At 39.3% G+C, this 6952-nt stretch overlaps 1 non-coding gene across 1 annotated transcript; it reads right to left on the reverse strand.

Annotated features, from left to right (window-relative positions):
* Positions 1 to 1332: 1332 nt before the first annotated feature.
* On the reverse strand, positions 1333 to 1439 carry LOC133802784 (small nucleolar RNA R71). The gene has a single exon (XR_009877529.1). It is a non-coding gene; the product is annotated as a small nucleolar RNA R71 (small nucleolar RNA).
* Between the last annotated feature and the right edge of the window lie 5513 nt (positions 1440 to 6952).

Consider the following 6952-nt stretch of genomic DNA (forward strand, 5'->3'; position numbering starts at 1 on the left):
TGGGAAACCCTTTTTATGGATTAATGTAGAATTCATGTTCTTCTTCATCTCTTTCAATTCCTTACAATTTGTGTTACTTGTGCAATTATTGATTGATCACCTCTAATTGTTATTTCATGAATCAAATTGAAATCTAAAAAGTGAAATTTGATATGCTTTGATTGTTTGGATGCAAATTCAATTTAGAACGAAAGTATCTAAATTGTTTGCCTATTTTTCTGAGTTGCGTGTTTAATGCCTTCTTCATGATTCAACTTACCATAGAAATATAGGAAGTTGTCATTTAGATTGAATTTTGTAAATCTTAACCAGATTATGAATTGTTTTTTTTTTTTTTTGCAACTTGTTCTTGAATGGGGAGAAGGGGATATAATTCTTGCATTAGGAAATAAAAGGGTGGAAAATAGAGGATCATAATTGTCCTAATTTCATTTTCTCTATTATTTTGTTTATATTTTCATTGTGCTTCGTTAGTATTCTTCTTTGTTTGAAATCTCTGAAATTGTTTAATCAAATAGAATTAAAAAGATTGATTGATTGGTAATTGATAAATCAGTCCTTGAGGACGATACTTGGTTTTTACCATTTTATTACAAATTGCGACTGTGTGCACTTGCATAGGAAAAATTTCGCAACAAGTTTTTGGCGCCGTTGCCGGGGACTGAAAATAATTATCAATATCAGTCTGATTAATTGTTATTCTAATTTGATTCTAATTTCTCTTGTTTCTAATCTGTTTAGTTGCATAATTTGTCTATCTCAGGTGAATCGTGGTATATGCGTGCCAGAAGAGGAGCAGACAGTCTTGTTCCTTTGAATCCTGAGATTGAAAAGTCTTGCAAGCAAAACAGAAAGAACAAGAGGGAAGCCCAGAAGTCTGTGAAGATGGCACAGAATGATGGGGATGGAAGGAATGTTTTAATTCCTGGAATTGCACAAGGGGGTCAGGCTCAGAACAATGCTGAGAGGAGCCTGAGAGACTATGTACTGCCCACTCTGAAGGGAGTACAAAACAGTATATGCCCACCAGCTATAGAGGCTAACAACTTTGAGATCAAGCCTGCTATTCTACAAATGGTGCAATCCTCTGTTCAATTTAATGGGTTGCCTTCTGAAGATCCTCACACCCATTTGTCTAATTTTCTGGAGCTTTGTGGAACTTTTAGATATAATGGGGTGAGTGATGACGCAATTAAACTTAGGGTTTTCCCATTTTCTATGAGGGATAGAGCTAAAAGTTGGTTGAATTCTTTGCAACCGAACTCTATATTTACCTAGCAAGATCTAGCTCATAAGTTTTTGTCAAAATTCTTCCCTTCTTCCAAAGCTGCTAAATTGAGGGGAGAAATCAATAATTTTTGCCAGAACGATGGAGAATTATTGTATAAAGCTTGGGAACGGTTGAAGGAACTTTTGAGAAGATGTCCTCATCATGGCATTGGACAGTGGATGTTAGTGCAGAATTTTTATAATGGTTTATGTCCTACTACTAGAACCATTATTGATGCTGCAGCGAGTGGCACTTTTATGAGCAAGAGTGCAACTGGTGCTTATGAGCTGCTGGAGGACATGGCCACAAATAATCATCAGTGATCTGAGGAAAGATCATCGGGGGTCAGAAAGGTGGCTGGGGTGCATGATCTGGATGCAATCACTGCTCTCACAGCACAAGTAGCCTCCTTGACAAAACCGTTACAACAGAGCACTGTTTATGCTAATGCAGTTCAAATGGTAATTAGGTGTGATATTTGTGGTGGTGCTCACTCTATCGATCAGTTCCCTATCAGTATGAATAATAACACTCCGATGGATCACGCTCAGGTTCAAGCGGTGGGAAACTTTCAAAGGCCGTTCAACAATCCATTCTCCAATACTTACAATCCTGGGTGGCGAAATCATCCTAATTTTTCTTGGAAGAATAATCAGGGCCAGCAACCTCGGTTTCAGGGCCAATTTTAGAATAATATGCATCAGCCACCTATGCATCAAGCCTCTTCATCACAATAGCCTAGGCCTTAACAATCAATGAATCAAGCTCCACCTGAAAGGCCTAATGAACTGCAAGCTGCATTATTGACCCTCACCAATACTCAAACTTAGTTTATAAGAGAGACTAGATCTTCTATCAGAAACCTGGAAAAACAAGTTAGGCAGTTGGCCAATATGCTCAATAACAGACCGCAGGGAAATTTGCCCAGTAATACTGAAGTCAACCCTAAGGAGCAAGTTCAGGCAATTACTCTGAGGAGTGGGAAGCAAACTGAGCAGTCTAGATCTCCACAGGCAGTGGTTCAGAATGGAGAGATAGGTGAACAGTCTGATTCAGCAAGGGTTACTGAAGACCACCAACTTCTAGAAAAGAGTCTGTCAGTTGTTATTGAGCAGCCAGTTCGAGTTCCATATTCTCAGAGGCTTAGAAAGACTACACTGGATAAACAGTTTTCTAAGTTTTTAGAGGTGTTTAAAAAGTTGCACATAAACATTCCTTTTGCTGAGACCTTGGAGCAGATGCCCAGCTATGTGAAATTCATGAAGGAGATTCTGTCTAAGAAAAGGAGGATGGAAGACTATGAGACAGTAGCACTCACTGAAGAGTGCAGCACGATATTACAAAGGAAGTTACCCCAAAAGCTGAGAGATCCGGGGAGCTTCACCATACCTTGCACCATTGGCAAGTTTGAATGCAAACACACTTTATGTGATCTGGGGGCAAGTATTAATCTGATGCCCTTATTTGTGTTTAGAAGACTTGGCTTGGGGGAGGCAAAACCAACAACTGTCACTCTACAACTAGCAGACCGATCAGTGACACATCCACGTGGTATTATTGAAGATGTTCTTGTGAAGGTGGATAAGTTTATATTTCCAGCTGGCTTTATCGTTCTGGACATGGAGGAGGATACGAATGTACCAATTATTCTCGGTAGGCCATTTCTAGCCACAGGCCAAGCTCTTATTGATGTTCACAAAGGAGAGCTTAAGCTTAGAGTTCAAGGAGATGAGGTGGTCTTTAATGTCTTCAAGGCAATGAAGTATCCAGTGGCTAGTGACAGTTGCTATAGTGTGGATGTGATAGAGAAGGCAGTCTCGAAGAGAAGGATGAGTAGTGATGCCTTAGGGGCAGTATTATTGGGTGATGAGGTCGATGATGATGATGCTAAGATAAGAGATTGTGTAAACTGGATCAACTCTTTCCTGCCATACTGGAAGAAGTTTCAAGAATTAGCAGACGCGCCTGATAAACTGCTAACATCCATTCAGCAGCTGGAATTGAAGGTCCTCCCTAATCACTTGCGATATGCTTATTTGGGAGAGAATGAAACTTTACCTGTCATTGTGTCAGCTGACCTGTCAAAGATAGAATTGGAGAAATTGTTAAGGGTTTTAAGGGAGCATAAATTGGCCATTGGGTGGACCTTGGCGGATATTAGAGGAATAAGCCCATCGACAGTAATGCATAAAATCTTATTGGAGGAGAATAGCAAGCCATCCATAGAGGCCCAGAGAAGACTCAATCCATCCATGAAGGAAGTCGTACTGGAGCAAATTCTTAAATGGTTGGATGTTGGGGTGATCTACCCAATTTCTGATAGCGCATGGGTGAGCCCTGTGCAAGTGGTACCTAAAAAGGGTGGTATGACAGTGGTGAAAAATGAGAACAATGAACTCATTCCAACAAGAACTGTAAAGGGGTGGCGGATTTGTATAGATTACCGCAAGCTCAACAAGGAAGGATTATTTTCCTTTGCCTTTCCTTGATCAGATGCTTGACAGATTGGCAGGCCATAGCTACTACTGTTTCTTGGATGTGTATTCAGGGTATCATCAGATCGCTATTGCACCAGAGGATCAAGAGAAAACAACATTTACATGTCCCTATGACACATTTGCTTTCAGGAGAATGCCATTTGGACTATGTAATGCCCCTGCAACATTTCAATGATGCATGATGGCTATATTCTCAGATATGGTAGAAAGGTGTATTGAGATATTCATGGATGATTTCTCTGTTTTTGGCTCATCATTTGACCTCTGTTTGGGTAACTTGGAGAACGTGTTGAATCGTTGTGAGAAGGCAAATCTGGTGTTGAATTGGGAGAAATGCCATTTTATGGTAAAAGAGGGGATTGTTCTTGGCCATAAAATTTCGAGTGAGGGAATTGAGGTAGATAGAGCAAAAATTTCTACCATTGATAAGCTTCCTCCACCAGTTTCCGTCAAAGGTGTAAGAAGTTTTCTTGGTCATGCTGGGTTCTATCGAAGATTCATAAGAGATTTCTCTAAAGTGTCCAAGCCTCTCTCGAATCTGCTTATGAATGGAGTTGTATTTGATTTTAATGATGAATGTTTGAAGGCTTTCAATTTCTTGAAAGAAAAGCTTATTTCTGCTCCAATTGTGATAGCTCCAAATTGGGAATTGCCTTTTGAGTTGATGTGTGATGCCAGTGACTATGCAGTGGGGGCAGTTTTGGGACAGCGAATTGACAAGGTATTCAGGTCTATTTATTATGCTAGTCGGACTCTAAATGATGCTCAACTGAATTATGCTACTACAGAAAAAGAGTTGCTAGTTATTGTGTTTGCTTGTGATAAATTTAGACTGTATCTGATTGGTAATAAAGTGATTGTCTACACTGATCACTCTGCCATTAAATACTTGATGTCAAAGAAAGATGCCAAGCCTCGCCTGATTAGATGGATTCTTTTACTTCAAGAATTTGACATGGAAATTCGTGACAAGAAGGGCAGCGAGAATGTGGTAGCTAATCACCTCTCTAGACTTGAGGTGGAGGAGACTGAAAATAAGAAAGCAGTGCAAATCAATGATCACTTTCCTGATGAGTAGCTGTTTAGGGTAAGTGAGAATTTAGTTGTCCCTTGGTTTGCTGACATAGTGAACTTCTTGGTTGCCAAGATTGTGCCTCCTGAAATGTCGAAGCAGCAATTAAAGAAATTCTTTTCTGAGGTGAAACATTACTATTGGGAGGAGCCTATTCTCGATAGGCATTGTGTTGATCAGATTATCAGAAGGTGTGTTCCTGAAGAAGAGATGCAGTCAATTCTCAACCATTGTCACACTCAACAATGTGGTGGGCACTTTGGAGCATCAAGAACGGCAGCCAAGGTATTACAAAGTGGTTTCTATTGGCCTTCATTATTCAAGGATGCTAATGTTTTTGTCAAGGCCTGTGATAGATGTCAGCGAACTAGTAATATCTCGAGGAGAAATGAAATGCCTTTACAGGGGATTCTTGAAGTGGAATTGTTTGATGTATGGGGCATTGATTTCATGGGGCCTTTTCCACCATCTTACAACAATGAATATATTCTATTGGCAGTAGATTATGTATCTAAATGGGTGGAGGCTGCAGCAACTAGAGCCAATGATGGTAAAACTGTGCTTAATTTTCTTCATAAACATATTTTTACTATATTTGGCACTCCCTGAGCTCTTATTAGTGATGAAGGGAAACACTTTGTGAATAAACAACTTGATGCATTATTGGCTCGTTATGGAGTATATCATCGAAAAGCCTTGCCTTACCATCCTCAATCAAATGGGCAAGCTGAAATTTCAAACAGAGAAATCAAAAGTATCCTTGAGAAGACCGTTGACAGTTCGAGGAAAAATTGGTCAAAGAAGTTAGATGATGCGATTTGGGCCTACAGAACTGCATTCAAAACACCAATAGGTATGTCACCTTACAGGTTGGTGTTTGGTAAAGCGTGTCATTTACCAGTTGAGTTGGAGCATAGGGCATTCTGGGCTATGAAAAAATTGAATTTTGATTGGAGTGCAGCCAGTGAACGAAGGTCGTTGCAACTGATGAACTCGATGAGTTCATAAATGAGGCTTATGAAAATGCCAAGATTTATAAGGAGAGAACAAAGGCTTGGCATGACAAGAACTTATTCACGAAAGAGTTCCAACCAGGGCAGAAGGTACTTCTTTTTATTTCAAGATTGAGACTTTTTCCTAGCAAATTGAAGCCAAGATGGTCAGGACCATTCACTATTGTTCGGGTCTTTCCATATGGTGCTGTGGAAGTTCAGGGCAACTCAGGTGATTCTTTTAAGGTCAATGGTCAGAGACTGAAGCCCTACTTGGGTGGTCATTTTGATCAAGCAAAGTCGATCCTTCTTCTGAAGCCTCTTCGAAGAGGAGGTTAGCGTCCGGCTAAATGACGTTAACGACAGTGCTATTGGGAGGCACCCCAAGTTCATTTCAGTTTTTTTTTTAAGCAATTTTAGTTGAGACAATTTTATTTTATTTTGGTTTATTTTATTTTATTGTAAATATTATGGTTTGTTATCGTGAAATACGTGAAAAAAAACAAAAAAACAAGAAAAAAAAAAGGAAAAAATGATGGAAGTGTGGTTTATAGAGCAATCCTGCGACCGCAGGAATCACCTTCTGTGGCCGCAGGACTAGAGCGCTGGGCGAAAATACAGCAATCCTGCAACCGCAGGATGAGCTTGTTGCGGACACCGTTCCAGAGGTACACGCTGAATGACACAATTCCTGCGACCGCAGGAGCCCGTATTTCATCTAAAAAAAATAATAAATATATATTTGCATTAGAATCTTTTTCTTCTCATTTTCACTTTCTCATTCTCCTCTTCTTTTCATCCCCAATAATTTTGATTCTCTCATTCTCTTTCTTTCATTTTTTTTTCAAATTTTTTCGAGAGGCCATATTCATCCAAGGTTTTGTAAGTATTACTCTCTTCTACTCTTTTTTTACTCTCTCTCTCTCCATAATCATCTACCACTGTAAGTCCTCTCCCTCTTTCTCCTTTTAATTTCTACATTGTGTTCTTAAGAAAATTGTTCATGCTAATCTCTTCAATCTGAAATTCTGTGTAGTATTTGATAAATAGATGTTATTTCTGGATTTTTAAGATATTATTGAAACAATTTTGCATGTTGGTGGATTTGCATGTGTATTGA

This window comes from Humulus lupulus, chromosome 9 (assembly GCF_963169125.1).
Source record: "Humulus lupulus chromosome 9, drHumLupu1.1, whole genome shotgun sequence".
NCBI classification, from domain to species: Eukaryota; Viridiplantae; Streptophyta; class Magnoliopsida; order Rosales; family Cannabaceae; genus Humulus; species Humulus lupulus.